The 15,954-nt window shown below is 45.2% G+C and overlaps 1 protein-coding gene and 1 non-coding gene across 2 annotated transcripts in view; both read left to right on the top strand.

The window, feature by feature from the left end:
- Positions 1–15,954, top strand: part of ATP10A (ATPase phospholipid transporting 10A (putative)) — a 185,025-nt gene that overhangs the window by 41,473 nt on the left and 127,598 nt on the right.
- On the top strand, positions 7,091–7,197 carry LOC131754218 (U6 spliceosomal RNA). The gene has a single exon (XR_009335248.1). It is a non-coding gene; the product is annotated as a U6 spliceosomal RNA (small nuclear RNA).

Here is a 15,954-nt window from a genome sequence, read left to right as displayed (position 1 = left end):
AAAAAATCAGTTTTTCTCACTTACAATTTTTTCATAATGTCATATTATCTCAGAACTGTGTAGCATAGTATTTGATGTAGCAGGTTAGGGAGAGAAGTAACCAAATCTGTGGCATGGTTGATGGTTACATTTTAAAGAGATATTAAAAGCATGGCAATATTTTTGAAAATATCAAACCAATGTATACTCTTAAATTTGTATTTTTAAAGAAAATTCTGTATTTCATTTATTTTTACTGTGCCCATCATTAACAGAAATCTGGACTTTTGCCTTACATAAAACCAATTATATTCTTTAGTCATAGAAAGGAAAAATTTTGAGTTCATTTGGTTTTTCATATTTTTCCACTTTTGTTTTAAAAGCAAAACCAGAAAAGCAACATGAGATCAGTCATTTTATTCATCATAAGTTTTATTGCTCTGCAAGTTCTGTTCACTAACTTCAAACATTTTAAATTATAAATGTTAACTCTTACTGATAATAAAGGAACAGGTATATCTCACTTTTAGAAATATTTTAAGTCTTCTGTAAGTTATTTACTATAGGCATTCTAGATCCCCTATGATGAAAATTTCTGGTTTAAAAAAGACTTACGTAATTTTCCTCCTTATCTTAAAATTCCTTCCATAAGACACAATTGTCAGAGTAACCCTCAGATTATCAGCCTAGAATTGGAAAGGCAAAATTTCCTTTCATTTGCAAGAGTTGGAACTGAATTGACCCATCAATTTAAAACACAAAGGTAATAATAGCCTGTGTAAAGCAAAATGTATCATCCTAAGGAGGGAAGCTATTTCCCTGGTAAAGTTAACATTTCCTCGAAAATGGCTAATAAATAAAACCAGTCTTTTGTTTTTAACATTTCCAACATAGTATCATTTTCTTGGAAAAAGCCACTTTTCACATGTGTGGAATATCTAATCATTACCATAAGCTTAATAAAGGATGTTTGCAGAATTCATTCCTGAGTTTGGTTTTAGCGCGTGTTCTGTAATAACCAGGAGAGGTGACCTGGTGTGAGGAGAGGTGACCTGGTGTGTCGGGTGAGAGTTGGAAGAGATGAGCTCTAAACTTCTTTGCTGTCTGCAATGTTAAGACCATCTGCTAATAGATAACAGAGTTGGTGCATTAAAGTTTTCCATCTTCTTCCTGCCTGGCCACTCCTGGGAGTGAGAGGAGCTGTTGGGAGGGGCTGAGGGGAGCGTCTGGGAGAAGGGTGTGTTCCCCCGGAGGTTATCAGGCTGTGCAGGCACCCAGACCCCATGATGGACGATACTGTGCTGCAGACGCCAGCAGAGGCCAGCCTGGCCCTGAGACGTGCCTCTTGTTCCCGTGCAGTTGTAGTGCTGACTGAGTTTCACAACAAAGTAGACATCAAGATTTTTATAAATGTCTTTTTATAAGTCTCTTTTTTTGAACTCTGAGGGCAGAGGTTATTGTGGACCACTGGTTTGAGACCTTGACACTCCCATGGAACAGGCCCGCCATTGACTCTGTAGATACTATTTTAGAAGTGTCCAAAGTAGACCCTTGAGATGGTTGCAGAGCCACAGTCCCTCCTTTATGCAACGAGAAATCAATGCCGTTATGAAATGAGAAAACAGGCCTAACTGTGCAAGTAGCTGATCTGTGGCTGCAGCTTTCTGGTTCTCCTGTCACCTCCCTGGGTCCCCTCCCTAGAATGCCACACAGATTTCTCCTGGTTTTAGAATATGAGGTTACGTTAATCATTTTGAGTATTGATAATCTCAACTGATCAATAACCTCAACTAATTGGGTTAAGCGAATAGTTATTTGTGTCAATTTTTGTTTTTGTTTTGATGGAGCACAGCTGCTTGTGTTTTATGGAATTTAACTTCTGAGTGCTCAGTGGTTTGATGTCAACTTGGTAGAGGGTGAGGGGGTGGAGAGAGTTCGATTTAGTCAAACTGATTTTAGCAAATAGCAAAAAATTTAACTGTAGTATCTTTTTTTCTTGAAAGGATGTTCTAGCTTCTTGAGAGAACCTTCTTATATACATATTTTTCACAAGCCAAATGGACATTTTGTGTTTGGGAGGTATACACCTTACACAAATAGTGCAGATGTTTGTGCATTTTCCTATTAATTTTTAAACATTGGTCCCAGACTCTGACAAACTTCACAATACCAGGTTAATATGGCTGGCTCTGCCTTTATCTTCTATCTGTCCCCAAAAATGGAAATGCAAAAGAATTTCCTCTTTTTTTACACAAAATAAGTTCCCAAATAAGTTCAGAAATAGTTCCAAGGGAAATCCAAAGTGGCTTAATTGAAATTTAAGAAGGCTTTTTCATTTATCTTTTGAAGTAACAGACTCCCTTCCACCCAGCTTGAAGACGTGGAAACCTTAGGGATCACAAGGAAACATGTATTTTCCAGAGCAACTTAAAAAAATCACAGGAAAATGAGGCCCGGGTTGGCATGGGTGGTTCTGAGGAAAAGGGCAAGTGAGGATTTGGACTGCAGACCCAAAGGCGTTGCTCTGCAGACGTCACTGCTGACACCAGGTGATGGGCATTGTTTCTGGTGCCTGTCATCACTTCTGTGCAAGCAGATTTCTACCTGGTGTGACGTTTCTTCTGCCCGAAGGGTTTCCATTTCCTTTCCCAGAGTACAGGTCTACCTGGGGATGAATTCTTTCCATTTTTCTAGGTCTGAAAAAGTCTTTATTTCTTTTTTGTTTTCAAAATGTTTTCACTGGGTGGACAGTTTTTTTCTTTCAATACTTTGAAGGTGTTGCTTCACTGTCTTTTTTGCTTTGGTGTTTCCAATGACAAGTTTAACATTCTTGTCTTTGCTTCTCTGTACATAATGTATATTTTCTCTGTTTTTATGATTCTCTCTGTCATTGATTTTTAAGCAGTTTGAATATGATTTGCCTGGGGTGTCATTTTCTTCTTGTTCTTGTGCTTGGGATTTATTGAGTGTTTTGAATCTACGATTTATAGTTTTCATCAAATTTGGAAAATTTTTGGTCATTATTTCTTCATCCATTTTTCTCTGCTCCCCCACCCATCCCCCCGACTCTATTTCAGATGTATTAGCTTACTAGAAGTTGTTCCAGAGCTTACTGATGCTCTTTTTATACCCTCTCATCTTTTTTTAAAATCTGTTTTTCATATTGGATAGTTTCTATTTCTGTGGCTTCAAGTTCATTAATTTTTTTCTTTTAAGATGCCTAATCTTCCGTTAATCTCATCCAGTGGGTTTTTCATCTCAGACTTTGTAGTTTTCAACTCTAGAAGTTTGATTTGGGTCTTTATTTTTAAAATCTCTTCCAAACGTCTACTTAACAATTTAATCTTTCCTCTAGTTTCTTGAACACACAGATTATAGTTGTCGCAACTATGTTAGTGCCCTATTCATTCTGTCATCTGTATCATTTCTGCATGTTTGTATTGCTTGATTTTTATTTTCTTGATTACCTTTCTTCTTCTTTGCATGCCTGTGGATTTTTATCACCAGGCCAAGCGTTATGAATTTTACTTTATAAGCTGTTGGACACTTCTGTACACTTTGAACTAAGAAACTTTCTACCCTAGCTGGTGACAGCAAGGACTATTCCTGGACTACTGGGAAATTCAGAGATCCTTCCTTTGCTTTTTTTTCAGGTGGTTCTTTGCCTGGCCTTGGGTTGTTTCCTCAGGGGACCCTCCTTTGGTCTCCAGAGCAGCAGCTGGCCTCTCTGGGCAGCTCTCCCTTTTTGGCAACCTGCCCCGCAAACTGCAGCGACCTTGGTCTCCCTGGACCTTCAGTTCTGTCCCCCACCGGCTTGGGGAGACCGAGGGCTCTGCCTGGTTCCCCTTCCTGTCTGCAGCCTGAGACCCTTCAGACAATAAAGCAGGGCAAGTGTAGGGCTCACCTCAATTGCTCCCCTCTCACAGCTTTCTGCTGTCCAGTGTCTGAAAACCATTTTTTAAAAAAAAATTATTATTTATTTTTTGCTGCATTGGGTCTTTGTTGATGTGCATAGGCTTTCTCTAGTTGCAGTGAGCAGGGGCTACTCTTCGTTGCAGTGGTGGGCTTCTCATTGTTGTGGCTTCTCTTGTTGTGGAACACAGGCTCTAGGCACGTGGACTTCAGTAGTTGTGGCGCATGGGCTTCGTTGCTCTGTGGCATGTGGGATCTTCCCAGACCAGGGCTTGAACCCGTGTCTCCTGCATTGGCAAGTGGATTCTTAACCACTGCACCACCAGGGAAGTCCTGAAAACCATTTTTTAAAAATGTATTTTGTCCCAGCTTCTTACTTGTTTCAAAGTGGAGAGTAAATCCTGTATATTCCACTTGGTCAGAAGTGGAAGTTGGCGATCATCTTTGAAAATGGAATTATACTTTGTCTTTTCTAAAACTCCAACTCAGAGATTAATAGTGTGTTTTGCTGCCCTTCCACAGCCAGGTCTCAGAGTAGTGTATTCCCCTGTGTTCAAAGAAAAATAAAGACAGCCTAGTACCCTAAAAATAGCTTGTTTTAATTTAAAGTGGAACAGAATGAGTATTTTTTCCTCAGTGTTTTAAGTGTGATTGATCGTAGATAAATTAAAGGACTTTGATATCATCAGCAAAACATTCTTGCCAGCCCAGGGACAAATACAAGTGTTCTTGGAAAAGGTTTGTGGGTGTGCTTAGGGCGTCCTTGTTATTTTCCCTCTCTTTGAATGAAAAAAGAAACTTATTTATTTTTATAGTGATGTTCCTTCAAAGTGATTGTGTAGCAGTGGTAGAACATAACACTCTACATTACAAAGCAGAAACAAATCGAGCTTTGTACTCAGCACAGGGCATGATATCCAAACTACAGAAGTGTTCTTTAACACGGTAAGAATCTGAGTGAGGTTCCTGTTTCCTGACTTATTTTTAAAGTGTGATTGATACCGTACTCTTTATCAGAGGATAGTCAGAAACTAAGGAAACTGTTTAAAAGACAAACAAACAAAAAAACAACTAACTCCTAGGCGTCAGTTTCTTAGTGGGCCAGGCAGGCACTACAGCTGTCATCTTTGCTCCTGTAAATGTTCGCTATGTCTCCTGATCAATTGCGTCCACTTCAGAGGAGCTGTGTGGGGAGAAACATGGACCAGGCACTGAGCGAGCATCGCCGTCGCTCCAGGTCCTGCGTGATGCCGTGCACTGTGCCGGCAGGCATCTTCCAGCCCGTGCCTCAGTTTCCCCGGCCTCACAGAGTGGAGAGTAGTGGGGCTGGGGCTGGGGAGACACACAGTAACTGGCAGAGTGAGCTGTGGTACAGCTGGATTAGGTGTGATGTCGGTCCCCGTGTGTCCGATGACCCATGTACACTGTCCCTGTGTCCCTGACGCTTGTGATGTTTCTGGGTCCCTGAAGCTTTTCCTCCCCATAATCTCACTAGTGCTTTTTAATTTTTTTTCTTGTAAATGATCAGGCCCTGCCCTGATCGTTTTGTCTTTTTCCTCTCTCTTCCCTCTCTGTCTTCATCTCCTGTTTCTCTTAGTTTTTTCCTCTCCTTTCTTTTCCCATCTCTGCTGTATGTCTTGGTGGGATGCTTCACTCTCTCTGTGGCCAGGAACTGGCCAGTCAGCAAAGTTTGCCTCTGGCCTTCTTCCTCTTAATCACCCAGTTCTGTATCTGTAGAGAGCCTGCAAGAGCCTGAGTGGTCCACATCTGCCTGGGACATCCCAGCAGCTCCCTTCTGGGCTCCTGCAGTGTCCCTGTTGCTGGCCTTCCCCGCCTCCTGTGTTCCACCCACACTGACCCCTCTGGGACCTATGCTCCCTGGACCCCATTGTCTGGTGGCTTAAGTCTGTTAATGGGTTGTAATTAGTGAAGTGAAGAGAAATTTCTGCTAAGGTGGTGTCAGGTCACCTGTGACCCCTGCCGGATGACACATTTCCTCCACCTCATTCAAACACACACTGTTGTCATGGCTAGGAGACTTGTGCTGACTCCAGATCAGGGAAGTTACTTCTCTGCTTCTGTCAGGCTGTGGTTAAAGGGAAGGCTGTGCTACACTTGGCTTCTAGGCATAATTATGGTATGTCTTTGCGTGCCTCACCTCCCTGGCTTTGCAGATGAATTTCTGGCCACCCAGTGGTCACCCTCTGGATCCCAGTAGTGGTACTTTCTGTGGAAGCCTTTTCCATCAGACCCGGGGGACTTCGTCTTCTAAGTCCTGGCCAGGACTGTTTGCTCTGTTTTCAGACTGTGGTACAAACATTGCTTGTTGTAGGCAGGTAGGAGGTAAAGCTCTGTGGACATAGAATCATAGTTTCATGGTATATATTTAAGTTGCAAAACAGTCTGTGTGCCCAGAACTCTGTGGGCGTTGTTACACTTTGAAAACAAACAAGTATGATGTGTATTTCCCAGAACATCTTCAGATTTAAAGGAACCCTAAAATATGCGGGTGAGAGGATTGGCTTGCTCTTGAACTGCCTACCAGCAGCTTTGAATTCTAAGCAGTGCAGACACATCAGGCTCAAATCGTCCATTTGAATTCATCCGCGCCTTCATCCCTGCACTCCGTCTCCTGGCAACCCCACTGCTATACTGTCAGGTAAGCACAGACAGGAAAGTTAAGGAAACTTGAACCAGGCCCTTGGGCTTTCGGCAGCAGGTCTTATTAGAAGGTTTTCAGGAGATGAGGAGTTCAGGGATAGTTTTCCTGCTCTGGCCTCCTCATTTCTCACCCCCCACTCTGTAACACTTAACATGGATCTCAGGGAGTTAACATTAAGTGATGGGGAAACTGCCATCAAGCCTTCATCTCTAGTTGAAGACCCTGACTTTGAAAACTAGATTCTAAAATGCACATTGTCATTTTTGGAAAAAAAATTCTTGTAATTAATTTCTTATGTCAGGTAGTTTATCATACACGTCCTAAATCGACCTGAAGTGCATATAGTCTGCAGCGTGGGTGACCCCAAGGCAGACCACTTCTGTATCAGCCGCCAGCCGGGATCTAACCACCCAGTTCTGCGACGGCAGAACTGAGAATATAGGCCATGGGAAAGGGGGCAAAGTATCTTCCATCCCCTTCTCGTTTCTACTTCAGGATTTTTAGCAACAAGTCCTCATGCTTAAATTACCGTGTGCTGTGCTCGCTTCGGCAGCACATATACTAAAATTAGAACGATACAGAGAAGATTAGCATGGCCACTGTGCTAGGATGACACGCAAATTCGTGAAGCATTCCATATTTTTTGTATAACTGATTCACTTTGTTATAAAGCAGAAACTAACACACCATTGTAAAGCAATTATACTCCAATAAAGATGTTAAAAAAAAAATTACCGTGTGCTGCTAGACCAAAGATGAACGGTGGTCATGGAAACATCTTCCCGCCTCTTGGCATATCCAGGGTGATGAGCACCGTTCTCAGGAACATGGTGCATCTATGTAGCTATGAGTGAGTTTGAGGTTTTCCCAAGAAGGAAAGGAAAATAAGCACAAATAAAAATTTCTGAAAGCAGAAATTTAATTACATGTTACCTTGAAGATAGACTTTACCAAAAAAAACCAAAAACAAAAACAGCCATCCTTATATAAATGTGCCCTTTGTTAATGTTAGCTCACAGCAAATTTGTGGTGAAGTGGATGGAGTTCTTAAGGTTGGTTGCTCATTTGATTTTTCTTATCTTTAGTTTTAAAAGAAACACCATAATTTTGAGAAAGTCAAAGTGAAATATGTGTCCTCCATCACTCTGCCGTCAGTAATTGTTCCTGGTGCCCTTATTTCATGGCTTGCCACTCCCACCCTGCTCCCACTAGACTCTTTGTGGGAGGTATGGGCCTTACAGGTTCCCTCCTGTATCCCATCTCTTGGGGACTCCTCCACTGTGACATGCGGTGCCCACCATCCCACACTCAGCTGGGTTCTTTCGGGAGGTGGTCCCACCTCCCCACCTCCCACCCTCCCATCTGGGGCCGCCCAGGGTTCTCTTACTTAGAGTGCAGACTGTCCCAGTGCTGGAAGCTTCCACAGGGCTCAGGCTTCAGAGAACACAAGCAGGGATCCTCCCATGCAGCCATCATGTCTCCCCTCCCCACCGTGTGGGCCGTCTCCTTTAAGGACCTTATTACCCACTTGTGGCCTCTCTGCTTACCCCTGTCTCACGGCCAGTCAGTGAGCACATCACATCCTCCCAACCGTGTCCTGAAACCCAGGAAAGCCTGTGCTGATGTTAGCATGTCTGAATCCCCCCAGCCTTTAATCCTAAAGCCAAACTCCACCTTCTCCAAGAAACTTCTTCTAAGTTCCTCCAAAGAATAGACAGCATTTGGCATACAAATCTTATAGATCCAGGCTGGTGACCTGATGGAGGAAAATACTGGCATAAAAATACATGAGTCGTGAATCACTAGTTCATTATACAAACTGCTTTCTCACCTGGGAAACAGGAGACAAATGGGAGAGTGTTTTGATGAGAGCTGATCGAAAAGTTGTGCTGAAATATAGGTATCCCACACTTCTTGAAAGTTCGGTTTATGCCACTTTGTTTTTACTTCTATTTATTTATTTTTTTGCGTTCACTTTTGCTAACCAAAAGAAATCCAAAGAGGATTTTTGCTTTTATGAAAAAAGGCAAAAAGCAAAAATAGCGTTTGTTTTGCAGCGAGCGGTAATAGAGGCAATGCACACCTCAAAGAATGACACCACCAAGCTCTTCCTCTGGGAACCACACTCAGCATCTCTGCATCAAGTAGCTTTGAACTGTGTGAGCATCTGTGCTTTATCTAGATTTATTTTTGTGCATCCCTTGCCAGATGTGTTGTAAGGTAATTGCTTCTTCATTTATGCCATTTCAGGTCAGGAAAGATTTCATAGAAACACTCTGCTTTTGGATAGTGGGGGAAACCTGTCATCCGTTTTTGCTCATTTAACCATTAATTTATGCCTAGATGCTTCATCCAAAATACCCCTAGCACAGTAAGGCCATAGTGAGACCTTGAAGAAAGCAAATGCAGCAGTGAGAACAAACCCTAGAACTGGGAGGTAACCTTGCTACCCAGTGGTGACTCATGGTGGTGTTATTTTCATACTGTGAAATGAAGGGCCTGGTTGTGTAGTACAGCATGGGAACCAACAGTTAAATCGGGGGCTGTGTGCTTTCAGCCTGCTGATATATTTGGCACTTGTGAAAGTAAATAGGACACATTTAACTTTCAATATTACTTAAATGGTGATTGCTTACTGCTTTTTTTTCTTACTGGTATGTTCTACTGTGGTCTTCCAAAGAAATCATTCAGTTGAACTTTTTACCTTCACTTCCACTATAGTTAGAAAATTTGTGAGGACGTCATTTCAGAGTCCCAACTGGCACCAATGAAAGTGTTTTTCTCTTTAAAATATTTGGTTAATAAGGACTTCATTTAAAACCATCACCCCACAAGGAATGTTTGACCATCGCAAGAATTTCAAAGCATTCATCCATTCAGCCAGCAAAACCAGCTTGACCTCTGGGAGGTCAGGCCATGGGCAGGGTGAGGGGATGGGTGGTCTGAAGGCCAGTGCTCACCCTGTGCGTGTGGCCCGGTGGAGTGGGTGAGGAGGCCCGTGGGCAGGCTGCCTGCGCACCCTCCCCAGTGCAGGTTCTCAGAGCCTGGGCATCTGGTCCCCTTGAGCGTTCAGAGGTGCTCAGTGGAGGAGAGAAGATGGCATTTGGGCTGATTCTTGAAATATGTGAAGATTCCACTGCATGAAGAAATGAGTGAAGGGTGTTTTTCTGATCTCACACCCAAGGTGGCCGTTCTTTGAAAGTCCTGAGCACTTCTCCTTTGCCCATCTTTTGTTGCTCCCGAAAAGCTGAGCTCCCAGCTGAGGTGGAGGCAGTCTGTGTGATGGAGACATGGGTGCCTTGAAGGGTAGGCTGTGGTCAGAACTGGGCCATTTAGATGCACTGGAGAAAACACATGCCTGCCCTTCATTTCTCCTGGTTTGGGGTCAGGGAGCATTCATGGTGGAGGGGGAGCAGAAGGTGTGTCAGGGTGGCTGTTTCTCCTGTATTAATTAGAAGATAATTATGTTTAGCAGTTTGCAGTTGCTTCTTCTCAAAGCAATATAAGGGGCTTTTCTAAGAATTAAGGTAAATGTCTTGGGAAGACTATTCGAAATAACTAGCAGATGTGCTTTTCATCTTTGATTCTGAAATACCTTTTCCTCCAGACTCTGGGAATTATGGGAATTTCACGTTTTCTTTTTTTCTTTTTAGTAAAGGTAGAAACTTGTTTTCATGAAGCAAATTAGGAAATGTTTGCCAATTCCTAGAGCTAGGGGAGTTTTGGGAAGGAAAATAGTCCAGCCTTCCTTTTTTAACCCATGGATTTAGAATTTCCTTGTGTTCTGCCCCTAGAAGGGATACATAAGCCTCCAACCTGTGGGCTCAGGAGGTGCTAGAGTGGACACAACCCACGGGTGTTGAGCTACAAGACTTCGACTTTTATTTGGAACTTTCTTATATGTTCATACGTTATTTTCCCCATCAAAATCTGTAAATAGCCAGCTGTTCGAGCTCAAACATAGCACAGAAATATGTATTAAGCGTGATGCAGGGGGTGGGCCCACTTTTTGGTGAATGCTAATATTGAAACATTGATTATGATAAAAGACTTTCTGTTTCTTAATGAGGCAACATCTCTTTTCCCAATCCGGACCCTTGTACAGCAGGAGGAACTCAAGGTGGTGAAGTGGGGGCCCTGAGGCCAGTGTGTGCTGGGCCTGGTGGATTCCATCTGCACTGTGGGTCTTAGGGACTCAACCAGTCATTCTAAACTAGCCGGAGAAGCATCACTGAGCGGGTATCCAGCAGGGTCCTGTGGGCCTGTGTGTAGATGTGGAGGCTGGTTCTCTCAGAACCTTCTCCCGCATCACCATTAGCTTGCCACACCTGCTGCAAGTGCCTTATAAGATTTCAAAAGAGGGCTTTTACTTTTCCTCCATTCCCACCTTTCTGTTTTCCAAACCCAGGATATATTACAATTTGAGCAAATCTAGAGAGCCAATACTTAAAATTCCTGATATTTTTATAATATTTTATACTTCTAAAGGAAATACCACATAATATTATTCATCCAGCTGTTTAACAAACATTTATTTGACTCTATATGTTTAATATTCAAAAGTGCGTGCTGGAAAAAATTGGTTTGATTCCCAAGGACAGTTCTGAGAGGTGACTCGCCTGTGTCATTAGCCACGTTTTCCAGACAAGATGACTTACGTTCACATTCCTAGTAGTTAGGTGGCTTATCCAGGCCCACACACTAAGTGGATGCCAGAGGCTGATTGAACACATCTATCTTTGTAGATCTCAGGCTCTTTCTACTTGACTTCCACGCGTGTCACTTGTCCTTGATGTGTATATCTGTGTGTACCCATTCATGTGTACATGTGTGCACCCCCCCACACCTACAGACACACCGCACACACTCATGTGCATACTCTGCACACACATGCCTCCCACTCGCACACATCTTGCAGCAATGCAGTGTGCAGACAGAGCAGCAGTGTGGGTGGTACTAAGGCGTACTCAAGCCCACGTCTGGCAGATCTGTGGCTCCCAGTCTACGCTCGCAGAAGCCAAGGCCTATGGAGATTTGAGAATTGCCCAGCTTGGTCCAGACTGAGTGAGGTTTATTCTTGGGCTTTCCGAATTCACTGTTAGGTTTAGCAGGTGCTGTTGGTGTGTCCACTGTGGGCTATCTTGGCCTTACAAGCAGGATGGCAGCACTTCGGAACCTGAGGGTCACATCCTTATGGAACAGGTGCTAGTAACAAGGGCCTTTGGGAATGGGGACTGGACTTTGCCTGCCAGGGGTTAGAATGGCAGCTGCATCGTGGCCAAACCCTGGTCCCCACAGACTAACTAAGGCAGAGTAGCTTGGGCTGCTTGTGTAGGTTCCGTCACTCTCTTTAAAGAACTCTCCATGGTGGGCGAGTTGCTCTAGTGATGCAGTCCTTATGTCTGAGAAGCAGAGAGGAAACTTGCAGATGCCCAGAGGGCATGAGCACGTCACAGGCCCCCTTGCTCCCTGTCGTGCCTCGTCCCTTAGCACGTAGCCCAGCAGAACCAACAGACACTGGATGAATGAATGAGTGAGTGAATGAAAGGAAGAAGGTGCCCAGCGGGTCACGAGTAATCCAGGGGTCCTAGGGGACTGCATGGCAGATGTGCCTGAGGGATGGTAAGTGGGGGCCCAGCACAGGTTACAGAGTCACAACCTGACCACCTTCCCACGAACCATTGTCTCCCCTCAGACCCTAGGCTGCTGTGTCCAGGGTCAGAGGGGGATGTGTCCCTGTGGCCGGGCCTTGCCTTGTTTCAGGAATCATCCCCCCTCACAAGGGTCCCTTGGCCATGAGGGCACCAGTGGGAGCTGACTTCAGGACACATCCCACTGAATATTGGCCACACCCTCCTCACATATAAAATGCACTTTTTTAAAGGGAGGTTGCAATTTTAATTAATTAATTTATTTATGGCTGTGTTGGGTCTTTGTTTCTGTGCGAGGGTTTTCTCTAGTTGGGGCAAGCGGGGGCCACTCTTCATTGCGGTGTGCGGGCCTCACTATCGCGGCCTCTCTTGTTGTGGAGCGCAGGCTCCAGACACGCAGGCTCAGTAATTGTGGCTCACGGGCCCAGTTGCTCTGTGGCACGTGGGATCTTCCCAGACCAGGGCTTGAACCCGTGTCCCCTGCATTGGCAGGCAGATTCTCAACCACTATGCGACCAGAGAAGCCCTAAAATGCACTTTTACCTGACTTCTGCTCATGATTTGTTTTAGGCAGCATAATGGTCCCCCAAAGACGTCCACCTCCTAATCCTCAGAACCTGTGAATATTTTCATGGCAAAGCACAGTTAAGGTGGCTCATCAGATGACCTTAAAGAGATTATCTTGACTTTTCTGGGTGGGCCCATTATAATCCCAGGGATCCTAAGGTGGACGAAAAAAAAATCAGGAGAGAGCCAGCAAGATGGAGCTCAGTGAGAGAGGCCTGACACCACGTTGGCCTTGAAGGTGGAAGGGGGCGTGGCCTTGGAAACTGGAAAAGGCAGGGAGACGGGTTTGCCCCTGGCGCCCCCAGAAAGGGATGCGGCCCTGCCGACACCTCAATTTTAGCTCAGTGAGGCCAATGTTGGGATTCTGACCTCCAGGACTATAACATGATAAATTTGTGTGGCTTTAAGCCACTTCGCTTGTGGTAATCTGTTACTGCTGCCAGAGGGAACTGGTCCATAGACCCAGACTCTGACTCAGTGCATCCACGTGGCCCCAGCTTCAGTGAGGGTGGCCTATGGGTCTGAGAGAAGTTGCCTCCATATTTCCCAGCCTGGTGGTTTCAGTTTTCAAGGAGGAAAGCCCAGCTCCATGTTGCGACATTAAAACAACACAGTCTGTACTACAGAGACAGGCATATGCAACGTCTCCGTGGTACACTTTGCCCAATTTCTGTTCTGTTCTCAGAAGACAAGCATCCAGTTGGAGAGTTCACAAGTAAGTCTTGGCCCAAAAGCAACATTTTATTGACTTGAAACAAGAAAATAATTTTTAAAGTCTCCCTGGTGAACAAAGATGGCTTTGTGTGTGGTACTAGCTAGCCTGAGTCGGCCATGTGCCTCCACCCCGTCATGTGGAGCACGTGTTCCCTGTGTTAGTATAAAAAATGGGCATGAGATCCATCACTTTGGAACACAGGGAGATTCTCAGCCTTTGGCCCAAGGCAAGTGGTACTGCTCGCCAGTAACGGAGATGTACTGCCACGTGGCCTCTGTGCTCTGTCAGGCATGTCGGGTTCAGAGATTAGTAAGGAGGGGTCCCCATGGGGGCCTGAGGTGCCCCTCCCACCTGGTGGTGCAAAAGGACAGTAGCCTGATGAGCAGTAGGTGCAGAAGGGGCAGGGGCAAGGTGCTTTATAGAGCGGAAAGGTGTGATTTCCTTAAAAGCAGGCTGTTCCATGCCAGGTTGAACCATTTTCAAAATGAGCACATTGAGGCCTGATGATTGGGAAACTAAGGATGAGAGGTGCTGGCTGCCTGGGAGGTGAGTACGAGTCAGCTTTCCAAAGCTCCTTGGTGGCACCTTCCCCTAGAGACTCTCACCCAAGACCCCGTCACAGCAGCCCTGAGTACACAGCCAAGCTCATTTCTGCACCCATTCCCTACCCCCACGGTACAAGCATTGTCACTGTTATTCCCCCTCTGCAGATGGGGACACAGGCTCAGACACACGCCTGGCAGCACAGCTCGGAAGTTCTGACCCTGGGGTTGAACCCGGGGTCTGGGGAGCTGCTGGCTGAGGGGCCTCAAATCCCAGTGTGTAGGACAGTGTGAGGGCAGTACATGTGGCGAGTTCCCCAAAGCATCTCTGTCCCCCTGGGGTCATGGCACATACTGGACTGCCTTCCCCAGCTGAGGAGAGGCTGTCACTCCAAAGAGTTTTCTTTTGTTCAAGTTAGTTACCTAAGAGGAGATCCATTTTCCTTTCACCCAGAATGACGCCCCAAACTTTCCTCCGTAAGGGGGACAGCATGAGGATAGTGCTGTCACTAAAGTTATTCAAATACTGGCGTTAGATTAAATGTGTGGACTTTATTTCTGTAAAAGCACATAGGCTCTGCTGTTGTTGAAATACTAGGAATAAAATAAAACTAAAAAATAAGGTGAGAAATAGATGTTAAAATAGTTAGCCATATATTGGTATTTGAAATAAAGTGAATTTTATCAGGATGGGTAGGAAGCCTCCCGAATGTGCCAGAGTGGGCTGCCTGACACCTTCTACGCTACACTAGACTCAGTTTGCATTGTTGGGGGTTCCAGATGAAAGCCCTTTATGGGCGTGTCCAGTGCGGGTGGCAGCCAGAGCAGCTGAATCGGGTTTTGTCACCATGATCTGGAGACTGTTCTCTTGTTGGGTGTTTGTCATCTAGCCCCTGTGGCCCAGGAGACCTGAAAGCTTTCTCACCAGACTGGGATCACATATTGCAGGAAGTAAAAAAGCCTTTTTTCTCCTGCCGATTGGAATCTTCTCGCTGTTCTGTGCTGCCCTCCTTGTGCCCTTGGCCTTGCTGCGGGATGTCCACAGACGCGGGCAGTGGGTCGGCCCCTCTTCATGACAGTGACCTGCTCAGAGGTGTCTCCTGGGCCTGGGGGTGCCTGTCCCAGCTTTCCTGGCAGCAGGGGGATTCCTTGTGCCACTGAGGAGCCTAATATACACAGGTGTGTGTTTTGTAAATTCTTTTCTGAAAGATAACCTTTCCAAGTTACTAAAGTTTCAAGAGCCACTGAAGGAGTGAGAGGCCTTTCCAAGGCGAGTTTGAATTACTGCTTCTGCCATTTCCACCCAGGGGGCATTATCCTGAGGCCCAGCTGGCTCATCCCAGGGGGCAGCAGGCAAGTTCCAGGCAGAGGACACCTGTCCAGGTCACGTGTGGCTGCAGCCATGCCCAGGATGCCTGCCTGGCCACAGGGGCACATCCCCAGTGGAAAGAACCGGAGTGGTCTGAAGAAGGGTGAGTGCTCTCTGATGTCGGCCAGACTCAGCTTGTGCAGGAACAAAGGCTCCCTGGCCAGGACCCTGCTGTGGGAACCCCCGTGTGCTAGCCCTGGGTGTGTGTGCACACAGGGTCATGACAGAGCTGTGGCTGTGTGGGCGAAAGAGACTGTGACACTCAGTGCGTGTGCTTTGGCTGCGAAACAAACCCTTTTCACAGGTCAAATTTTTCCCAGCGGATTTCATAACACACTACTTCAATTAAGGAATAAAATGTCTCAAGAAATATTTCCAGGCAGTAATTTTAGTGCTGGTACCTACCTTGCAGTCTTTGGGAAAATAAGTATTACTATTAATAGTGGTAAAGATAATAACATATTGCTAAAACCAAAATCAGGACTCGAACTCAATGGTATTTAAATTGTTAGAGGCATAAGCAGAAATCCAAAAACATTTAAAAAAATTTTGTTCCT

Source organism: Kogia breviceps, chromosome 3 (genome assembly GCF_026419965.1).
Source record: "Kogia breviceps isolate mKogBre1 chromosome 3, mKogBre1 haplotype 1, whole genome shotgun sequence".
Lineage (NCBI taxonomy): Eukaryota > Metazoa > Chordata > Mammalia > Artiodactyla > Physeteridae > Kogia > Kogia breviceps.
This window is presented reverse-complemented; position numbering and strand designations above follow the sequence as displayed.